The following is a 25,146-nucleotide window of genomic DNA, read 5'->3' as shown; positions in this document are numbered from 1 at the left end:
TAAAATATAACCCGGAAAAAACTATATAATTGGTCAATTTTCAACTATTAAAAGGAACACAATTAATTTAGTTTTGAAGGAGTTCGTTCATGTACATGTGTTAGCTTGTATCGGATATCCAAATAAAATATTGGAAATGCCGGAATTGTTCAAGACTTCAAAGCATATTTCATTCTTATAAATATTTTTCATACTCACAAAACCGATTTAGAAATAATTTTCATGCAATTATCTATTATAAGTAAAATTAATTTTATTGTGAAAGAGAATGATGTTGAAGAGACAAAGCCTTACAAGGCAATGAAACATTGCCCGAGTGAACTCATCAATTTTATATTAGCATGGTTTGATCATGTTAACCGTCATGAGATAGTTTCCACAACCTAAAAAGCCGACCATCTCTTCACAGATATGACGGTTAAGGATAAGTAAAACATACGCACATACCAGGATTTACAGCACAACCAATTCAAGCCCTACAGCGCTCATAAACCACCTGAATATAGCTGGGACATCAACACTCGCCAGATTTTTAAAAACTAAACCTAGTGATTATATCCTAAATCGTTAATAATGTAAAATGATATTTTTAATCAAAGAAAAACATTAATCTCCATTTATGTATATAGATGTTTGATCCTCAGAAATTCTGCATGGTTAACTGGACATTTTGGAACGAACTATACTACACCATGCCACTATCCTTACTATCGTAAATTGTGCAAGGAAGTGTGTCAATGTAATGCTACAGATTGTGATCATGTCTTTGGATGTCAAAAACAATAATTCAGAGATTGAAACAGTAACAATTTGGAACAATTTCAAACAACATTTGGTTAATGCACGAAATGAAATTATAAATTACACGAAGTGTTGATGATATTATCATTATGTGAATTGTGCAATATCTTATTTATGGAAATAATGTATAATATCCTACTGATGGAAATCTAAGTGTTCTTTACTAACATTATAACAGTGTTTATTTTGATAACGCTTTTTCTTAAAATCAAGACTTATAGACAACTGACTTATAATATGTGGTAGAATAGTCTGTAAAAGACTGTGAGTGGTCTCCGCGATATGCCATCTCTGTTAGATAATGTGACTGGCAAAGTCCCGTTATGTCATTAAGGATGCACAGTTTATAGATATTTTTATCATGAACTACTTTGTATTAAAATAAAATGTTTATACAATATCACTTCATACTTTCGATAAGAGCATATTTTAAAGAATTTGCTTATGTGTGTGTTGAAACCCTTCTGCAGAGGGTAGAAATATTATATCATCTTTATACACCATATTTTAACAAGGATGTATGAGGTTCTTACTATATTGCACTTTTTATTTTCGTCCATTCTATATTAATGTGGCTCACTACACCTTGAAATAATTTCTCAGATCAGCAGAAAATTACTAGATTATGATAAATATCATAATGGATTAGAAGATATTCAAGTCAAAGAGGCAAAAAAATGTCCAAAAAATTACTTTTTTGAAAATTTAATTCAGTAATTATAAACATGAGCAAAAGCTGCAGGCGGACTCGAACTCATGATCTGCGGTTCAGAAGCCCAATACTTTTAAATAAAAACAGCTACGACAATATACAACCCAATCGAACGATATAAACAGTTTAACAAAACTTTTTAAAAGTCGCAATCTGTGACGTAGTGTCTTAAAAAGTAAAAGTTTAGGTGTAGTGAGGCACCTTAAGTTTTATTTTGAATAAATTCCCTTTGGTCGGAGTATGTACTACTATGCCATTAGAATATCTAACATGGCAATGTTATAGCAGTGTAGTTTTCATGGAATGAGAAATGACTTTTACACATTGCGAGATCTTAAGTCAGTATTTTTTATTTTCAGCATGTGAAACAAATAAGGCATTATTTTTGCTTAAATTATGTATGCTTAACATTGCAACAGCGTAACATCAAATAATTTTATTAAAATATTCATTTTTTGTTTTATATTGTTAGATTTTAGCATTATATAAACTTCCGGTATCAGTTTAGGGTAATTGTGGGGTAATATATTAATATAATATTCTATTATAATATAATGATATTTAGACATACCATTATTTATTTTTAACATATGTATATAATCGGTCCTGCTTGATGTATACTTTGACCATAAACTTGTAGATTTAGAGTCTGTGAATGATTTCCTTGGCACCCAAGTACATGGTTACAATCTGTGACGGTACAATCACACTTACTCATTCTGACAGTAATAACACGCATCGGTCAATGACAATGACAATTTCTTTATTCTCTGAACTGCATAAATTACAGTGTTGAGAAAAGTCACAAAAATTTGAACAATAATACATTTAATACATACATTGCATGCATTGGAGTGACAATACAAAAGTGAAAAAAAGGAAAAAGGGAAAAAAAGGAAAAAGGGAAAAAAGTATGATAAACAATTAACCTAGAGAGCTAACTCTCTCAATTATAACTTTAATGAATTTACACAGATTAATCAACATTTTTTTATTACTAGTATTAAAGAGTTGTTGAAATTTGTAAACATTTGGTTGTGTATAGAAGTATGAAGGTATGTATAAAACAGTTCGTTCCAAAATACCCTGGCAGACATGCTAATTGATATTAAATTGTTACATAGATATGTTGTATGATATTGTTTTGTAGTTTAGAATGCCAAATTAGAAATGTTATGGGTGATATTCTTTACAATGTATTTTTACCTTCTTTTTTTTAAATTAATAATATTTGGTTAAACAAATGCAGAATTTACATTTGTAAATGATAAATTATATTTTTTACTGACAAGTAATCCTTTGCATTTAGAATCATTTACCTCTACATTCTCCATTATCTAAAAAATAGTTTGAGCAACGGAATAGTCTACAATTTATTTTCAAAAAAATACCATGTATTTATAAAAATTCAGATACCTCTTAGAAATTTACAAGTTTATAAATTGTTTTCAAATGAATAAAACATTTGAAAACAAATCAATTATTTACCAGATACAAGGTTTAGCACGATTTTATTTTAGTTTCACTCTGTTATTGTAAAACATTACAGAAGCGTAATTTCTAAGGTCAACTGTAAACAATAGTCACAAATTCTGTTCATAGTATCGATTTGGTACATTTGTTTTACTTCTTTAATTATATACTTATAAAAGAAATACAAAATCAGATTAATGGGTGTATAACAGTAAAAAAAAAAACCTTGCTTGCATTTATGATGCAAAGTGAATTGCAATGAAAAAGTAGCTACTTTATGTCTATTGTTTTTGCAGATCAGATGTGTTATCAATATTACGTGTAAAAGCATTAGTCTTAATTTTGGGGATATTCAACTTGTTTTTTTTTTGGTTTTTTTTTACGAACAATTGTTTGTTTCATATCAATCCAATAAAGGTTTACAAATACTTACTGCTTGTTCTTAACTTTTCCAATGATCCATTCATTTGTTTGACATGTCACCAATATATTCAAAACCCACAGAATGTAACGCAGTGCAAGGTAATTCATTTTTCAGACATCAAAAGCAAATCTCTTAATCTGGAATCCCTTATCTGTAAATGTCTGCATTTCCAAATCATTAAGTCGTCATTATAAAATACAACCAGGAAAAAACCTGTAATTGGTCTACTAACAACAAATAATTGGAACATCATGACTTCTTTTTTTGGAATTTCCGATATATGTAGTTTGTCTCGATTATGCACAATAAATATAAATTGGAAACGTTATGATATTAACATTTTTTCGTCAATTACAAGACATTTTTCACAATATTCTGTTAATAGGTATAGTTTTTAATGTATAGTCATGCATTTGATACATGTATATGAAATTTTCTGGCAGTATTTTATCACTTTAAAAACTTATTATTAATTAAAAGTATCGCATAGCCCCCTAACTCCGTCACTACCCTAAGTCAGTCACTTTCGGGAAACTCCTCGCCGTTTGAAATCAAGTACGATTATGACGTCATTTTTTACATGTCAAAAACCTTTAATCAAATGTCAACAATTTACAACGGTTAAATTTAAGAATGTGTCAAAAAATAACAGATCATTTACGGTGGTCAGCCATTTTTAGAGAGGTCAAGATGAAACATTTCACATGTAATACATTTTTGATTAAGGTAAATAATGCTTTTTTTCAGTCCGGAATAGCCTTTATGCACTACTCTTGATGATAACGTCAAATTGCTCATGCCGATACTTTTGCCTATACAGGGTATAGATATATCCGGTATATCGCTATTTAGAATATGCTACATTTCTAAAAGTGTAATAAATAAATAATATAATAAGTAATATATTAATTAATGATATAAAATATTTGAAATATGTAGGGGCATAAATCAAACGGCATCCATACATTCTGAAAAGGCCATTGTGATTGTTGTTTCATGGACCCATTTTTTATTCTGGCGATCATTTCATCTCGATGAAATTAAATACAATTTAAATTGTATGCACCATTTTTACTTATTATAACATGGCCTAGATACAAATGGAATTTTAACTAAATTGTTAATGTCTCTTCATTCCCTGCCACATCATAGAGCATGTGGGTGACGGATTAGGTTCATAAGATATAATAAGCACGCGTGATAAACTTTAAGCACATGTTCGAGCTTGTTACGGATATGTACACAAAATATTAATTTAAAAGGCTATTATGGTATGAAAATTCTAAAAATAATGAGACTGGCTAGTGCATATTTTATAGAAACATATTTATAGTTTTCATTTCATACATGCAAATCCATTTTCCGGCAGTTTTTAATTAATTTAAAATATGATAACACCATTTTTGCACAGATTGATTTGATTCTTGGTGAATCTGCTTAAAATGCCTTGAAAAGATATTTGGCGGTAACTTAGCTACATACGGTCTTCAAACAGACCAGACGAATCTTACTGTATTTTTGAGTTTTAATTTCCATTTTTGTTCTATTATAATTAAATATATATCTTCTAGATTAATAAGAACATTTTGCATAATGGTTTTCCATTTTTGTGCTTACCACCTGTAAAGCACAAACTAGAATCTTAACAGTTAATTTTAATATGCTAAATGAATTCATTTCATATCACTTACAAATAGACATAAGTAACTCGTATCTTTGAATTTAACCTGTTCCAAATATGATATTCTAAGTTATTGTCTTGTTATGACAGTTGTTTACATTGTACATTGAACATGACTCAGACTCTTGTTGACAGACTTGCATTACTTTCCATGTAAACAGTTTTTATTGTATAATTACTTACTTCATACACGTTCATCTAAGAAACCTTTAGATCCACGTATGTACCATTCAAAGCGAGTTAAACTATAGGGACACATCCCACACGTTAAATTACAGTATACTAATGTTATATTGTGTGATTTACAGAATATCATTTACATGTAACTTTGTATTTTAATGTTACATCACAAACATCCAGAATCATGAAGCAGTTTCAAACTAAAGAAACATGTGGCATATGATTTTTTAAATCAAAGAAAACGTCATTCCCCATGTATGTCCATACAGGATTGATCATCAGAAATTCTTGTGAAGTGCCTTAAAAAGGATGGTAATATAATAGTCTGAACATTGACCTCCTTCTCCCTTATATCATTTCCTTGGCATTCATTTCTGGATTCATTATCCGAGACATCATTTAGAGATTTTTCCCTGACAAAATTAACCATCGAGAGATGTTACGCACATCGCAGAGATATTTATTTTCAAAACAGGAAGAAATATTTTAAATTTTTAAACAATTTTCAAACGACTGAATTTCTTAATATTATCTGAATATGTATGGTTGAATTAAAAGCTGAATAAACACAAACTATTTGTACATGAATATGACCTAACTTGATTGCATCGATTTTCAAACCAAATCAAAATAGCAACATGGAAAAGTAGAGAGAAACTTTGCCCGCCAAAAGTTTATTAAAAGACCCATTTCATTTATGAGTTTACCCAAATACAACTAATATCACGAACGGATAGTGAGAAATACGATGAGTGTCTTTGGCATGATATTGCAAATCATTTTCTAAACACCCTTGCACCTTGCAAGACAATTTATTCCCAATCCAACTGGCGAATGTTTATTATATTTGTACTGATAAATAGAGAATAATACAGACCCTTTTCCATATCACAGCCAGTATCAGATATTGGAGTCTCGGGCTGACACTGGCTGTGATTTTGGAAAAGATGTCTATTAATATATTTATTTCATCCTTTATTAATTTGAAAGAAATCAACTTGAATAAATTGATTTTAAATATTAATTGAAATTATTGATATTAATTATAAGTAGTATGTATATGTATTAAAGGAAAATATGAGATCTAATTGTTTTAACAAACATATAGCTTTAGAACCGGAATTTCCCCAGGTTTTAAAAGATAATTGTTCCAAAACATTTGATAGCTCTTGAAGTTTTCAACAGGGCTTAAAAATGTCGACTGTAACAAATGTTTTATTTTTTAGTCTGTACACATGCACAAATGAAAAAAGGCAGAGAGGTTCCACAAGGGGTGTGATATGGATCCGGATCAGCCCTTGAGGACTGGTAACCTGTATCAGCCCAGGAGGCCGATACGAGTTTTGTGATGTCATCTGTATCAAATAAGCAAAAAACTTGTATTTATTATTAAGTATGTAATAAATCGTCGTAAATACAATAGACTTTGTGTTATTTATAATATTAATAACTTACCTCATATAGCATCGCCAATTAAGCCAATTCCTTGGTATAAAAAAATAACTCTGGTAATTTTCTATCCTAAATGAGATTCTATTTCAAAAGTGCCGCCATATTGCATATGAAGACGCGAACAAAAAAATTTTTAATTGTAATTTCACGTCGTTAAAATCTCAAGTTTTAAAAAATCCAAATACTGCATGCCTTGTGTTTATTCCTGAGCTTGTTCTCAATAAATAAGTGCTAGTATATGTAAATGTAATATATATTACGGCGTAACTATAATTTCATTGATTTCAAGGCTTGGAATCTGTGCATTACAGGTAAGTAAACAATTGGACGGAAATTCTGGTATCATTTAGTATTACAGCTAGATTTAAGAACTTAATGTACTAACAAATGTACTAACGACTTTCATTTATTTAAAAAGATGGCTGAGTGCTTGGTAACTAAAGAATAATTTGTAAATAATGTACACCCTTTCCAGTACTCGTTTTTTATCAACTATACAAAATTGGTTTTTTAAGATATGGTCACTAATTACAAATCAAAAGTCTACTGTGAAGAGGTATTTTATTCTTGTGCACAAAACGTAACTAAATGCAAAGGAGGTTGTTTCGTGTAGTAATCATGCACCACAACACGCTTCAAACGCCTGCTTTTAGGCCTAACGCTGAAAGAATTCATAAAAGCATTTGGTCGCCATATTAGTTACGATTGCTTCTTAAAAATAAGTATGTAGTTTCGCAGTTCGACAGCTGTTTTAAGTTATTAAAAGGGCTTTGTCCTGTTTTGTATGCATACTTTTCAAACAAAATGACATGTAGGACTTCATATCTATTGCTTTTATATCTTTTGGCAATTTTTTAACCAGTTTCGGACAGAAACAAGCCAGTTCAAGAAATGTTTACATTCTCATCCTCAAATGTACAAAATGGCCGCTTATTCCCCTTACGCCATAGACTGTCATTTACTGGAAAAAAAATATTTTAGGTATACTGCTTTAAAACTTGGACATTTTCCATTTTCTTCATATAGAGCTTTTGTCTCAAAAAGATTAATGTAGCCTAAAAATGGCCATGACCATCTCCCAATGTCTAAACAGTTAATAAAAATTCAATAAAAAGTGTTGTTGGAATTCATGTTTTTGAAATCGAGCAGTGCCGCCTTAATTAACGGATGATATTTCAAGCTATTTCAAGCAATTTATTTTACTATACATTCTGATGTATTTAGCATCTAAAGGAATTGGTCAGCATATATGTATTTATTAAGGAAGTGCTTTTTATCTACAAATAAGTAAAACCATTGTTTTCTTAAATCCTACAGTTGAGTTGATGTGCTTGATTTTGCAATGTTCAGGAAAGTTTTAGTACATGTAATGTGATAATAAGCTATCATTGTAGTTTAGTAATCAGCATTACCATTAAGGATTTTTTCTGTTTAAATCTTTTTAAGTTGTTAATTTTGGTTTACTTAACAAGTATTTTTTTTTTACATTTATTCAATTAAAAGTACACGTGAACAAAAATTTTAAAGTCACCATTTTCCGCGTTTCAATATAAATTATCTGGCTACGTCCTATCAGTACTTCATGGGTCTGTTCTTACAGGGAGATACAACTAGGGGTTTTTGCAATACCTTAAAACGAGTTACATTCAAGGAGGACACCATTGAGACCATGTCTTGATTTTGTCCTATTTTAAAAAGTGTTTCGTTCAAATAGAAAACCATCTCTGCTAGCCAAGGGTGACGATCCAAGGTGTTTCTCTATTCATATTTCTCTATTTATAGACAAACACTGTGGATCTTCACTCTTGACCAGCAAAGATGCGGTTATACCATTGAGAACATGTTTGCATTTTGCAATACTTTTAATACTCGTCTTTGATCATAACAATAGTTTCATTTTCAATTGATAAAGAGTTCATACCATATATAAGTAATATGATATCATGTGCATTGCAAGATACACGTATGTATAAAGTATATTGTTTTATTATCGCATAAACCATCATCTCTTTAGCAGACGTTTCATTGGGTATTTCTAACCGGAAGTTGCGGTCGTCTGGTTTCTATTCCATTCAAAGACGTGAAAGATGTTGATGTGACAGTTGTACGCATTGTGTTGGACTCAGACTCTCGTTCAGATCTTTCATCAATTTCCGTATATACGGTTGGAAGGTCATTATCTTCCATTCTATTTGTAATAATATGAGCCCTTTTAACTGGCTTAGAGATCCGTTTTATTCCATTTGCGAGTATTAAGAGTATAATGACGCAACCAACAATTATAGTTGCCATTTTTAAATTCTTGGTGTTCAAACCTGTTGAGTAGTCTGGTGTAGCTGCAGAACTGTAGCTCCATGGGAAATTCGGGTTGACGGACAAAGATACCCATGACCTCGTGTTCACTAAAAAATATTTCACGTTATGTTATTCATAAAACTATGTGAATCTTCACAATTTCGCTTCATGAATAGATGAATGAAATGCTTCGTGTATTTGTATTTTGTACATACCTGCTGTTATCTCTGTATCATTTTCTTGACATCCACTGACGTGGTCACAGTCCGAGATATTGCAGTCACAGGTATTCATACAATGTTTGCCAAAGGTAGGGTAAACACAACTTGTCTGACAGTTCATTCCAAAATATCCTGGCAGACATTCTGTATGTAATAAACAGTTGTCATGTTTATTTTCGCTAAATGAAAGTTGGAATATATTCTATATGATATAAATATAATATATATTGAATATATAATGAAATATATTGTAATTATATATATTTTAATACATGAACCTTTGCATTCTCCTTCGTCCCGATAAAAGTTTCTACAACACGGAAACCTACAAAATAGCGGTAATATTTTGAGTATTGACAATATAACAGCAATACAATGTGTAACATACAAAAATAATCTAACTTAGGCTAGACACATTTGCGTTGATGTGATTTTAAAGAATGAACAACAAACAAGATTATCGAATAATACATGTATACTGGTCGAGGTTTAATATCAGTTTCATTAAAAATATATATATCGTTTAGGCATAAATACATTGATCCAAAGTAAAGCTATACTTACTGGTTGTTTTTACTTCTCTCATTGGAACAATTACCAGATTTACCATAGCACATTCTTATAACCAGCAAAAAACAGTTTATCAAAAGGAAACTCATTTTCTTAAAAAATGTCACAAAATGTTTTTTAAATGAATTAAAATGATAATAAAACAATATACACGCATAACAGAGATCCATGTAACTCTGTCATGCTACATGTAACAATTTAATAGCCCAAACAGGAAAATACATTGAATTTTTGTTTACATCAATCAAATCCAGCATTTACTTATCCTATTGAAGTTTTTTGAATGCAGTCTGAGAAGGAAATTTTATTTAAGTCTACATACAACTGCTTTCAATTGCATGATCACAACATAATTCACTTGCAAAAGAATTCAACATTAAAAAAAATGTTAAACTTCGGGTAATTGAGTCATTAGCTTAAATACATAATAATATATATACATATGTACATTGCAGAAGTTTTGGAAAAATAAAGATTGTGATGATGAATGATTTCCAATGAATCTGAAAAAAGAAAGATGAGTTGTTCACCGAGTCAGTTGATAAGAACTGGAACCGGATATACAGATATCTCTGAAGCATGTCACTCTCCAAATCTTTGCTCAGTTCCAGTTACTATTTTGAAGTGTATGTTTATCTTTGCGCAGTCTTACACAGCAAATTGAAGCATTTTCAACGAGGACTATATTTTAATTTTGATATACAAAGGATTTTATGTTTAACAAAAGGAAACCTTATGCAAATTAGGTTGTGTTCATTGGTAGTAATATTTCTGGAAAAAAGCACGATTAAGTTAAAAGGTTACTTGCAAAGAATAGTCATGTAGTTTAATTTCAAGACTGATGTAAAACACACGTTACCCAATATCAAGTTACTTCATATTTTGTATTTTAAATTGTTTATTACATTGACTTAAAATTATGAACCTGTCTTAAACCTCAGGAACTTCGGTCATGCACAGTCACAGGTCAACAATACTATTTTTCCTTTTTTCTGTTATGCAAATAGTATCATATTGCTAATGTCATTAAAGAGTCACACATTAATAAAGAGATGAGCCTCTCTCTCTTTCTCTCTCTCTCTCTCTCTCTCTCTCTCTCTCTCTCTCTCTGTTTTTAAACATTTGATCATCATGAAGTGCATTACTCCACTCGGAACTTTATTTTTCTGCACTTACGGGCCAGTTAACGCGGACAAGATTTATGTTTTATTGATATAATATATCTCAATGTGGAAGATCATTCGTCTTGTGAATCTTTCTTTAAATGCATGTTTAAGTTTTCGACACATAGAGCAATTACATTCACATCATTCATATCTTTTTATTGCATATAAAATTAGTGATGATAGTTTTTATTCTTAAGTTTTTATTACATATTCAAATAATTTCTATTAATTTTCTTTTCAGCTTCTCTTTGATTTTAAGCTACAGAAAGGTGCACTTAAAAAAGAAATTGCTAAAGAATGATAGACAGTCGTTGTCATCTTAAGACTATATTGGTCACCTTAAAACATGAGCTCTGTAAAAGATTGAAGAAAATATTTAAATTATATGAAAGTTGTCCTTAGCAAATAGCAGTTCATAGTTTTAAAAAAATATATATAAGAATTTAAGATAGATTGGATGCATATGGTTTGAAAATTTGTTGACCGCCCAGCCTCCTTAAGCTAAAAAATCAGTTAAAATACATGTATATCCTTTATTTTGTAGTCAATATCAATTCTTAATTCTTTATAGTATTGTATTTATTGTAAAATAAATTGTACACAGCGTATTTAAGAGGAATTGGTGGTCGTGACAAGTTTTAAACTGCATTGCTATCCTTTAGAAGAAGATCTAGAAAACTACCAAAATCTAAAAGGTAAGATATTTGGATTTTTTCTCTATTAGATAATAGTATAATGCTAAACAAATCATATCTTTGAAGTTTTCGAATATCTGATTCTCAATTTGTTGACCATCCAGCCTCCTTTAAAATAAAACTAACAAAATCAATAATTTATATCGTCATATTTTGGTTTAGACTTTCCTTTTCTCTGGCAGGTTTTGCACCGTACGTTATAGTATCCTGATGCCGAACATTTACAGATTGGCACCCGCAGATGTCGACAACTTAAGCCGTTAACTTCAGTGCTTGTGTTGTGCGACTCCGCCAAGACCTCTAAATACTTAGGTTTGGTGTCAAGGTCATTTGGACCGGATTCGGGATCATTTGTATTGATGTAGGGATCATTCGGGTCGACGTATTCACCCGAACCTTCATAAGAACTAGGGAACACCTGACCTAAGTTTAAAAGATTAGACGAAGCAGGAAGGACTAATCGACCAAAATGTTTTTTCCTTATTACATTTTGTCTCTGATTAATAACTTTTGCTTGTGTTATCTGTGTCTCGAAAGTTCTTTTTCCGCGGGAAATCTCGCAATTTGAGTCCACCACATCTGAGAATGTCTTATGACTGGTTTTTATTTTTTTGATTAAGATCACGATTATCAACAGAAGAAAAAACACCGTTGCTCCTAATATTATGATTGTAAGAAACATTGGTGACGTGGATAAAGAATTACAATAACTTTCTTCACTTTGTTTTGTAATCGCACCGGTAGGTTGTAAATGTCTGCCAGTATCGTGTATACTTGTATTCATTTTCTTCTGTGTTTTCTTTTTCTTCTGTTTTGCTGTCAGTGTCGTTCTTTCTACCTCTGCTCATTTCTCTCTGTAAATCTATAAACCAGAAGCAAGCTATCACACCATGCTTTAAAACACCCCAAAATCGTATTGCACTGTTCCTATAATATACATGTACATGCAAGACACCAATGATTGATTAAAAATAAAAATAAAACACCTAAAAACAGCGACAGTACTACTATTATACGACAAAAATAAACCGTCAAGGGAAGACGTTACATACATAATAAAATATAAACTAATAATTTGAAGTATAATATTAATGATACGATGTATAGATATAAGGAATATTCACTCTTTAGTTATATAAAATATGCAATGACTATTCTTACCTGAAGTAAACAGACGGTCTTATTCCACTCGAACACGATCTTCAAATGACATGGACAAGAAAACGTCAGACTGGAAACGTGATTTATCAAGCATAATCAACTTATTCTTCTTTCAAAGTAATGAGAAACGGCTTAAAAAATCACGAAGGACCCGAGGAGAAGATCAGTCATCATATATAATTCACTTGTGTCAAGTCTCCCTCTTGAGAACTTGACTGAGTTTTAGGAGTACTTGCGTACTTAATTAGAAATTACTTTTGGTTTTAAATCTATTTCCCAATGGAAAACTTCACCTTCCTTTCTCTTAGCATATAAGAAAACATATATAAGCTGACCCCTCCCTTCCTTACGGAAGATTGACACGAAGCTAAAGTGTAAGGGGTTAGGTGATCATGTGTTTGCATTGGTTTGTTTGTTATAAAACATACTAGCCTGAAATGAAGTTTAACACCAATTTTATAATGGTTTAACAAAGTTTTACAAAACTATTAAAAAGTACATTCCGATAAAATTGTAACTAAATTGTGATTATTATATAATTATAAAATCACCCTTGTGTACTCTTAGACTATCATGTATGATTATTATAGTTACCGGGTATAAGTCTTTGTTTTTTTAACATAGTATAATTTCGCACTTCCAGGTTTTAATAGTCTTTTATTTACAAAAACTTCACAACAGTCTGGTAATGAATTAAAAATTTCACTCGTATCCTAGCTGTCTGAGTTTGTGGGGTTTATTAAGGTACACCCATGTTTTGACGCCTCCAGTTTTTATTCATATTAAAAAGAGTACTTTCGGTTAGCAATTTTGCTGGTGATATGAAATAACAATTTTTTTATAATGTGTACATATATACTAGAATGTTATAGTGTGCACATAAATGCTCTCAGCGAGAGGGCAGTAAGAAAATGATGTGAACATAAAAGAAACTAGAAAAAAAGCATTGTAAGAAATAGGGAAGAGTTGCACGGCCCCATATTTTCGGCGTTCTACTTATTAATAAAAATAAAAAATTCAACACGCATGTATCATCAATCGTATGATTTCTTTTAATCGTTACATTATTAGATTGACTTCCTTGATTCATTACACTCTTGATTTCTAAGTTTGCTATGGCTAGCTTTGTTTTTTGCTAGATTCAGATATCCCTATAAAGAATTTGATCAGAAAAAATGACTTAAACTTTATAAGATTCGATATTGTTTTGATTAAGTGATTCTTATGATGTTATGATTTTCATATGATTTTCATAAAACACCATGATTTTTGTATACAGGTAACAAATGATGATGTGTTTGTGCATAAGTCGGTAAAATGAAGTGTCTTCTTTGTGTCACAATTTGGATGCTGATATTTGAACCTTATTATCTATAACTCGCGGAATGAAAAGAAACATTTTGTGTTTTACTCTTAGAAAAAAAATTCTGAGGGAACTAGACGTAGAGATATGTTTCGGACATTGCAGTGATAAAATATTCCCCAAAAAGTCCGGAAAGCATTCTTTATTAAATAGTTTTCACAAGACTTAGAATATTTTTTTTCAAAAATTGTAGATTTAAAAGCTGAATGAAATATATATTGATAGTAGGCAGAATGGTTGCAGACATAACAAAATAAAAGAAACATGCGTTAGTATGTAAATTAACTATTTTGAACGAGCGTATGAACCAACAAAATGTGAATTTTCTTTATTACTTTTTAAAATATCTTTAGATTTACAACTTAAGCAGGAGATTTATTGTGTATTCCTGACCGGAAGTTGCAGTCTGATTTCTACTCCATACAGAGATGTTCAAGACCTTGCCGGGCGGTTGTACTGGTTGTGTTGGACACGGACTCTTGTTCAAATATTTCATTGATCTCCAGATATTCGGTTGTTGGGTCATTATCTTCTCTAGGTAATACAAATGTACCTGTTTTTCTTATTGGCTTTGAAATCCATTTTAATCCATATACACCTATTAGGAATATAAGGACGCAACCCACAATTATAACCGGTATTCTTAAATTATCGTTTTTCACGTTACCTTGGTTATCATAAAATTCCGTTTGAGGTGCTGAGTGTTTGGAATTTTCTTGCTTTTCATATAATTCCGTTTGAACTGTTGAATATTCGGATTTTTCTTTTGTTGATAATACATCTGATTTGGTGATCCCTAAAATGAAAATCCACAGTGTACTTTTTGCATACTGATAATAATAATAATAATAATAATAGTAATTATATTTATTCAACACTTCATGAATTTCCCAATTTTGTTTCGTGCATGTATCAGCAAATGATTTTTGAACATGTACCAACCTGTTACTGTCTCTGAATTATTTCTTAAACATCCAAAGACACGATCACAATCCGTAGCATTACAATGACATGTTTCCCCGCACGATTTACCATAGTGAGGATAGTGGCATGGTGTAGAACAGTTTGTTCCAAAATACCCGGATCGGCATGCTGGATTTATAAAGTGTTCTCATATTCATTTTTGCGTTTTTAGAAATTGCCGAAATTATATTTAGATTAATCTTTTTATTACACGTGTATGATTTTTTTGTACTATTTACCTTTGCATTCTCCATTATCCAAGAAAAAGTTTGAATAGCATAGAGTCCTACAAACAAACATCGAAAAATTGTTTATATTGGTACATATCAATATCTGCTTTATAAGAACTGAACTATGAAAACCAAGCAGATTTAAAAAGGTATTTCAGGAAAACAATTATGAAAAATGTATCCATTTTTAAACCAAACTTTGGACTAAGAAATGTATACATTACATACATGTAAATTAAATGTTTCTCAACCTTTAATTTTGCTTGATTAAGAAACGACAAACTGTATCTGTTGAAAAAAGAAATTTTTAAAAATGAGTTCATTTTGGAGAATGATTATTTCGGTTACTCCTAATTCGAAGTAATTATACTTACTGATTGTTTTCATTTTTGTCACTGGAACTTATGCTTGCTTCACAAATAGGATATTTTAAAACCAACGGGAAACAGCTTATCAAAAGAAAAATCATTTGTAGTAGCAAAAAATAAAATTACTAAATATAGTAATGTGTTAATATAACAAAACACAAATTATATCATGCTCAAAGTCAAAAACTAGTTATATAAAGCCATCAACAGGAACTAAGCTAATTTTATCCTTTTGAAGTAGTATGTATTCATTTAGGGAAGGAAATGGTATTTTAAATTCAATTGCATTTTTTGGGCATGATCATAATTTATTGCTCAATATTAAAGTTATCGGTATAGATATATATTTAAGATCGAGACAATTTCCAGTGAATCTGAAGATGATGTGTTGTTCACAGAGTCAGTTGATCCGAATTTGATTTGAAGATGTGGCTTAGATGTCTTCTGACTAGTCAATGCACGTCTGCTTTCCTCAGTTCAATCTAAGCCACATCTGCCATTTAGATTTAGGTACAACCTGTTTAATTATTGTAATAATTCTTGCTATAATTTACATTAGAAATGGTATGTGCATCTGAAAAAAAAGTGAATTTACATACCCCTACCAATTCCAACAACAAAAAATATTCGAAGTATTAATCTTCGCAATTTATCATCTAGTAATTAATTTGTGTTTAAAAAATAAAGTTAACGTTCTTAATAATGCAAATCAAATTGTGTTCATTGGTAATAACGTTTCTGAAAAACCACGATTAGGCTAAAAGGTTAGGTATCAGATATGGCCATGTAGTTTATCTTGAATGACACTACAATTACAGAATATAAACTTCTTTGTATTCTAATTGTTATTACATCACAAGGATCCAGAATTATGAAACAGTTTCAAACCCAAGAAACCTGGGGCAAAGACTACTAAACTCCCCTGTTTACCTATCAATCTGATTAATCCTCCATGTTTTCTGCTATGCATAGTATTTTATAGATAATAAAATTTTCAACTAACACATTAAAAACGATTTCGGTTTTATTTTAATACCTAAGGGCTGCCGGTGTGTAAATGATCTCTTTTTGCATCAGCTGGCCTAAAAGTAAAAGAACGGGAACATCTATTACCTCTGTTTGCGTTGTGTTTATGCGCTCTGTGATGTTTCAGTCCTCTTTGGTGAATCTTACTACATATTTTGTCATCAATGTCAATTTTCACCGTCTTCTATTCCTATAGTAAGAGTATATTTGTCATTTAAATACTGGTATCTACAATGTAACTGTTATCTATGATTTTTTAAATAAAAAAAAACGTCATTCCCCATGTAAATTCATACAGGATTGGTCATCAGAAATTCTTGTGAAGTGCCTTAAAAAAGGATGGTACTATAATGGTCTAAACATTGACCTCCTTCTCCCTTATATTATTTCCTTGGCATTAATTTCTGGATTCATGATCAGAGACATCACTAAGAGATTTTTTTTCCTGACAAAATTAGCCATCAAGAGATGTTACGCACATCGCAAAGATATTTATTTTCAAAACAGGAAGAAATATTCTAAAGTTGTAAACAATTTTCGAACCACTTAGTTTATTATCATAATATGTATGGTTGAATCAAAAGCTGAATGGAACACAGTATTTTTGGACATGAATATTACCTTAACTTGACTGCATTGATTGACAAACGTAACAAAATAGCAACATGGAAAAGTAGAGAGAAAATTCGCCCGGCAAAAAGTTTATTAAGAGTGCCTTTACATTTATGAGTTTTCCAATATATTATTCATATTACATACGAATAGTGAGTAAGATGACTAGTCTTTGGCATGTTATTGCAAATCATTGCCTATAAACAGCCTTGCGCCTTAAAAGAAATTTTATTCCCATTAAAACTGGCGAATGTTTATTACATTTGTACAGATAAATCGTCGTAAATACAAAAAACTTTGTGTTATTTATAATACTTATAACTTACCTCATTTAGCATCGCCAATTAAACATACTCCTTGGTCAAAAAAAAATAACTTTGGTAATTTTCTATCCTGATTGGGATTCTATAAAGACTTCAAAAGTGCCGCCATATTGCATTGCAGACGCGAACAAAAAATTTAAATTGTAATTTTACGTCGTTAAAATCAAAAGTTAAAAAAATCCAAATACCGATGCATTGTGTTTATTCCTGAACTTGTTCTGAATAACATAAATACTAGTATATATATTAAATACATATCACGGCATGAGCGTAACTGTAATTTCATTGATTTCTATAGGCTTGAAATATGTGCGTTACAGGTCAGTGAATAATTGGACGGAAATTCTGGTATCATTTAGTATTACATATACATTCATGAACTTAATGTACGAACAAATTTACTAACGGCATTTTATATATTTAAAAAGATGGCCGAATGCTTGGTAAATAAAGATTAATTTAATTGTAAATGATGTAGATCCCTTGCAGTCCTCGATTTTTATCTACTATACAAAATTCGGCTGTATGTTCAATGGTTTTTTAAGTTATGGTAAAAAATTACAAATCAAAAGTCTACTGTGAAGACGTATTTTATTCTTGTGCACGAAACGTAACTAAATGCAGAGGAGGTTGTTCCGTGTAGTAATCATACACCACAATATGCTTCTAACGGTTGCTTTTAAAGCTGACATGAAATCATAAGAGTATTTGGTCTCCATATTAGTTACAATCGCTCCTTCAAAAAAGTCTGCAGTTGTGCATGCAGTTCGACACCTGTTAAAAGTGATTAAAAGGGCATTGTCAAGTATACTTTTCAAACAAAATGACATGTATGACTTCATATTTATTGCTTTTATATTTTTTGGCAACATTTTTGGCCAGTTTCGGGCAGAAACAAACCAGTACTAGAAATGTTTACATTCTTATCCTCAAATGTACAAGATGGCTGCACATTCCCATTAAGCCATAAACTGGCATTTACAGAAAAATCTGTTTATTATCCTGCATTGAAAATTAAACGTTTTCCCTTTTTCTTCATATCGAGCTTTTTTCTCAAGAAGATTTATGTAGCTTAAAAATGGCCATGACCATCTCCCAATGTCTAAACAGTTTATAAAAATTCACTGAAGTGTTGTTGGAATTCATATTTCTAAAATCGAGCAGTGCCGCCTTAATTAACTAATGCTATTTCACGCTATTTCAAGCAATTTATTTTACTATACATTCTGATATATTTAACATCTAATAGAATTCCATGGTCAGCATATATGTATTTATTAAGGAAGTGGTTTTTTTTTAAACCATTGTTTTCAGAGGGCGAAAAACAATCTTTAAGCAAGTCCTTAAAGGTGGCTTAAAGGTGGCGTAAAGGTGGCTTAAAGGATATACATTCTTTAAGCCACCTTTAAGCCACCTTTAAGTCACCTTTAAGCTGAGCTTATAGGTCCTTAATGTCCAAACTTCTTTAAGTCACCTTTAAGCCATCTTTAAGTGGCATATACGCTCCCTTTAAGTTGTCTTTAAACCATCTTTAAGTTCCCTTTAAGTCAAAATTGATCAAGCTGAACAAAAAAAACATATATTAAATACAAAAGCTCTTTTATAGGGATGGGAGGGGGTCATCCGAGTGATAATATAATTTCCAAGGAAGGGGGGGTGTTCAAGGCGGTTTTAATTGTCGCTCCATTAAACACAGATCGCTATCATCAGCACCACTCCGATGGACACAGATTGCCGTTATAAAATTCTTTATAATTTTTGGGGGGTTTCAAAATTATTGTAGGGATGAGCGCAGTCTCTGTATCTTAATATGTGCATAAAACTAATTAAAGTATGTTTGTTTCCTATTATAATTAAATTATTCGGTGAAAAAAATATCTTTCTCTCTCTCTCTCTCTCTCTCTCTCTCTCTCTCTCTCTCTCTCTCTCTCTCAGTTCATCCGGTTATTAAACAAAATAAAGATAATGAACCAAAAATGCATGATTTAATTTGATAATCGGTTTAAGGTTTGTATTTTTTTTTTCAATTTTCATTATTTCTAACTCTAGATCTGCTAGATACATGTTAAAGATGAAAAGACTCTCAACTGCCTTTGTTATATCGGGCAGGATATTACTGCTTTGTTTGTCTAGACATAGTTTTGTTCGTTTGTGTATATCTAATTAGAGTCTATTGTTTGTCCAACTTAAGAAAACCCCTGGAACTAACACAGAATATACAAGATATACACAACAGGTGTGTCGTGTGCCCAGGTGCACGTCAGGGTTTCTAAAGGCGTTGAATCTTAGTATGTACGAGTATACGATAAGTCTAGTGAATAAAAGTTAATTTACATTTGTAATTCATTTTCAAAGAATTATTTCCTAGCTCTGGGTTTCAAAACTGTTACGTCTACAAATTAACGATACATGTATGTAAGAGTAAAATCTTGAGGCTAATAAATTAATGTACCGGTGATCATAAATAGGGGTTGATTATTTAAATATATGTATAAGGGTAAATATGTCACATACCCGGCCTGGCACATCATACAATTGTATGTACAAGTATATGTATACATCATTTGCAATTGCCACATGCAGTAAATACGTCACCGGTAATTGGTAATATTGTTTGTTATAGAATTGATAGTTTAAAAATCATGTACATACAATTACATGTAAATATTTAAACATATTGGAACGGCGCCGCGATCATGAAAACCGGGAAATTGCGGGAAATTGAACAAATACCCCAATAGTATCAATGCATTTAATAAAAGAAATGATTTCATTTTCTTTCTTACATTTTTATAGCTATAAATTAGATGAACGTATATTTACTCGGTTTAAATTAATTTTATTAACTAAGAAAGCCTACTAGTGAACCTAACGGTTTCCATTTAGGTATAATATATTTTTGTTCACTGAAGACCAAGTTCCGTATTTCATTCTAAATACATGCATGCATGTAATTTATAAATTAGATATAATTGATTGTTACGAACTGAATGGTTTGTCAAAATCTTTTCAAGTAAACACATTCAATACATTGATTCAATATCCACTGATATATAGGATATAAAAACGCTCATAATATATAAGTTGTCAGGCGCAGAGAAAGTGCGGTGATGCTAGTAAACTAAGGGTCCCGGGTTCAATTCTCGCCGTGGGCGGTTTTTTGAGAGTTTTTTTTTTTCATTTTTGTTTCTAGAACAAAAACCGTTTTACTACCTTTTCTTTCATAAAGTTAATACATTTTGTTGGAAATTAAGCAAAATATTGAATTAAAAATTTTTTAATGGCTTAAAGGTAGCTTAAAGGTAGCTTAAAGGTGGCTTAAAGGTGACTTAAAGAAGTTTGGACATTAAGGACCTATAAGTTGTCCTTAAAGGTGGCTTAAAGGTGGCTTAAAGATAGTCTTTAAACTGCCTTTAAGCCATCTTTACGCTTTCTTTAAGCCACCTTTTAGCAACACATATAGCTTAAAGGTGGCTTAAAGATCGTCTTTAAGCTACCTTTGAACACCTTTAAGCTATCTTTAAGGAGGACTTAAAGATGGTCATTCATCCTGTGAATTTCTTCAATCCTACAGATGAGTTGATGTGCTTGATTTTGCTATATTCAGGAGAGTTTTAGTACATGTATTGTGATAATAAGCTATCATTGTAGTTTAGTAATCAGCATTACCATTAAGGATTTTTTCTGTTTAATTCTTTTCAAATTGTTAATTTTGGTTAATTTAACAAGTATATAAAAGTACACCTGAACAAAAATTTTAAAGTCACCATTTTTCTGTCTGCGTTTCAGTATAAATTATCTGGCTACGTCCTATCAGTACTTCATGGGTCTGTTCTTACAGGGAGATACAACCAGGGTTTTTTGCAATACCTTAAAACGAGTTACATTCAAGGAGGACACCATTGGGGCCATGTCTGCATTTTGTCATATTTTTAAAAGTGTTTCGTTCAAATAGAAAATCATCTCTGCTAGCCAAGGGTGACGATCCAAGATGTTTCTCTATTTGTATTTCTCTATTTATAAACAAACACTGTGGATCGTCACTCTTGGCCAGCAAAGATGCGGTTATACCATTGAGAACATGTTTGCATGATGCAATACTTTTAATACTCGTCTTTGATCATAACAATTGTTACATTTTCAATTAATAAAGAGTTCATACCGTATATAAGCAATATGATATGATGTGCATTGCAAGATACACGTATGTATAAAGTATATTGTGTTATCATAGCATAAACTATCATCTATTTAGCAGAAGTTTAATTGGGTATTTCTGACCGGAAGTCGCGGTCGTCTGTTTTCTATTCCATTCAAAGACGTGAAAGATGTTGATGTGACAGTTGTACGCATTGTGTTGGACTCAGACTCTCGTTCAGATCTTTCATCAATTTCCGTATATACGGTTGGAAGGTCATTATCTTCCATTCTGTTTGTAATAATATGAGCCCTTCTAACTGGCTTAGAGATCCATTTTATTCCATTTGCGAGTACTAAGAGTATAATGACGCAACTAACAATTATAATTGCCATTTTTAAATTCTTGGTTTTCAAACCTTGGTCATTATAAAGTTTCTCTTTTTCTGTTGAATAGTCTGGTGTAGCTGCAGAACTGTAGCTCAATGGGAAATTCGGGTTGACGGACAAAGATACCCATGACCTCGTGTTCACTAAAAAATATTTCACGTTATGTTATTCATAAAACTATGTGAATCTTCACAATTTCGCTTCATGAATAGATGAATGAAATGCTTCGTGTATTTGTACTTTGTACATACCTGCTGTTATCTCTGTATCATTTCCTTGACATCCACTGACGTGGTCACAATCCAAGGTATTGCAGTCACAGGTATTCATACAAAGTTTGCCAAAGGTAGGGTTAAAACAACGTGACTGACAATTCATTCCAAAATATCCTGGCAGACATTCTGTATGTAATAAACAGTTGTCATGTTTATTTTCGCTAAATGAAAGTTGGAATATATTCTATATAATATAAATATAATATATAATGAATTTATAATGAAATATATTGTAATTATATATTTTTTTTTATACATGTACCTTTGCATTCTCCTTCATCCCGATAAAAGTTTGTACAACACGGAAACCTACAAAATAGCGGTAATATTTTGAGTATTGACAATATAACAGCAATACAATGTGTAACATTCAAAAATAATCTAATTTAGGCTGGACACATTTGCGTTGATGTGATTTTAAAGAATAGACAACAAACAAGATTATCAAATAATACATGTATAGTGGTCGAGGTTTAATATCAGTTTCATTAATATATATATATATATATATATATATATATATATATATATATATATATATATATATATATATATATATATATATATATATATATATATATATATATATATATATATATATATATATATATATATCGTTTAGGCATAAATACATTGATCCAAACTGAAGCTATACTTACTGGTTGTTTTCACTTCTCTCATTGGAACAATTACCAGCGTTACCATTGCACATTTTTATAACCAGCAAAAAACAGTTTATCAAAAGGAAACTCATTTTCTTAAAAATGTCACAAAAATGTTTTTCAATGAATTAAAATGATAATAAAACAATATACACGCATAACAGAGATCCATGTAACTCTGTCATGCTACATGTAACAATTTAATAGCCCAAACAGGAAATTACATTGAACTTTTGTTTACATCAATCAACTCCAGCATATAGTTATCCTATTGAATTTTGGTGAATGCAGTCTGAGAAAGAAATTATATTTAAGTCTACATACAACTGCTTTCAATTGCATGATCACAACATAGTTCACTTGCAAAAGAATTCAACAAACAAAAATTTAAACTTCGGGTAATTGAATCATTAGCTTTATTTAAAAATACATTGTACATAATAATATATATACATATGTACATTGCAGTAGTTTGGGAAAAAAGAAGATGTGATGATGAATAATTTCCAATGAATCTAAAAAAAAAAAAAAAGGAGAGGGGAGTTGTTCACCGGGTCAATTGATCAGAACTGGAACTGGATATGCAGATATGACTGAGGCCTGTGACTCCCACATCGTTCCTCAGTATACTAGTATTTATCGTGTATTTTGTATATTTGTGCAGCCTTATACAGCAATTTGAAGCACTTTCTACGGGAAATATATTTTAACCACTATCACGAATTTCTATATTTAAAGCAAATCTTCGCAATCATTGGTCTAGAAAATTTTTTTGTTTAAAACAAAAGTATATCCTCATGCAAATTAGGTTGCGTTCATTGGTAGTAAAATTTCTGAAAAAAGCACGATTAAGTAAAAAGGTTACTTGCAAAGAAAAGTCATGTAGTTGAACTAAATTTCAAGACTGCTGCAAAATACACGTTACGCAATATCAAGTAACTTTATATTTTGTGGTTTTATTGTTTATTACATTAATTTAAAATTATGAACCTGTCTTAAACCTCAGGAACTTCGGCCATGCAGAGTCACAGGTCAACAATACTATTTTTCCTTTTTTTCTCTTATGCAAATAGTATCGTATTGCGAATATCATTTAAGAGTCACACATTAATACAGAGATGAGCCTCCTCTCTCTCTCTCTCTCTCTCTCTCTCTCTCTCTCTCTCTCTCTATCTCTCTCTCTCTCTCTCTCTTTTTAAACATTTGATCATCATGAAGTGCATTACTCCACTCGGAACTTAATTTTATTACACTTACGGGCCAGTTAACGCGGACAAGATTTATGTTTTATTGATATAATATATCTCAATGTGGAAGATCATTCGTCTTGTTAATACTTCTTTAAAAACATGTTTAATTTTTTAACACATAGAGCAAATACATTTACTTCATTAATATCTTTTTATTGCATATAAAAAAAGTAATGATAGTTTTTATCCTTAAGTTTTTAATACATATTCAAATAATTTCTATTAATTTTCTTTTCAGCTACTCTTTGATTTAAAGCTAGAGAAAGGTGCAATTAGAAAAGAAATTGCTAAAGAGAGCGAGACGGCTTTAGCCATCTAAAGACCATATTGGTCTCCTTAAAACATTAGCTCTATAAAAGATTGAAGGAAATATTCAAATTTTATGAAAGTTGTCCTTATCAAATAGCAGTTCATAGTTATATATATATATATATATATATATATATATATATATATATATATATATATATATATATATATATATATATATATATATATATATATATATATATATATTAGGGATGTCAAATCGGTCAATTTTTAGTACTCGGTTACTCGGACGTTTTTCCGATCGAGTAGCCGGGTACTCGGTAAAAGTGTAAATAAATATGAACAAGTACATTGATAACTGTAAAACCTTGGTCACTTTTGTAGAAATAAAACCACATGATATAATGGGAGGTTTCCCCGTAAGTGTGTTTCTGTTGTAAGAATTA

General features: G+C 30.9%; 2 long non-coding RNA genes across 2 annotated transcripts; both read right to left on the bottom strand.

Annotated features, from left to right (window-relative positions):
- Positions 1-9,038: 9,038 nt before the first annotated feature.
- Positions 9,039-9,400, bottom strand: LOC136272427 (uncharacterized). Its single transcript, XR_010710428.1, has 2 exons — positions 9,234-9,400; positions 9,039-9,125 (listed from the first exon to the last, which is right to left on the bottom strand). It is a non-coding gene; the product is annotated as an uncharacterized lncRNA (long non-coding RNA).
- Positions 9,401-21,991: 12,591 nt separating this feature from the next.
- On the bottom strand, positions 21,992-23,577 carry LOC136272425 (uncharacterized). The gene is made up of 4 exons (XR_010710427.1): positions 23,178-23,577; positions 22,781-22,827; positions 22,495-22,644; positions 21,992-22,386 (listed from the first exon to the last, which is right to left on the bottom strand). It is a non-coding gene; the product is annotated as an uncharacterized lncRNA (long non-coding RNA).
- Positions 23,578-25,146: the final 1,569 nt, after the last annotated feature.

The sequence above is a fragment of the Magallana gigas genome, chromosome 2 (assembly GCF_963853765.1).
Source record: "Magallana gigas chromosome 2, xbMagGiga1.1, whole genome shotgun sequence".
NCBI lineage: Eukaryota > Metazoa > Mollusca > Bivalvia > Ostreida > Ostreidae > Magallana > Magallana gigas.
This window is presented reverse-complemented; position numbering and strand designations above follow the sequence as displayed.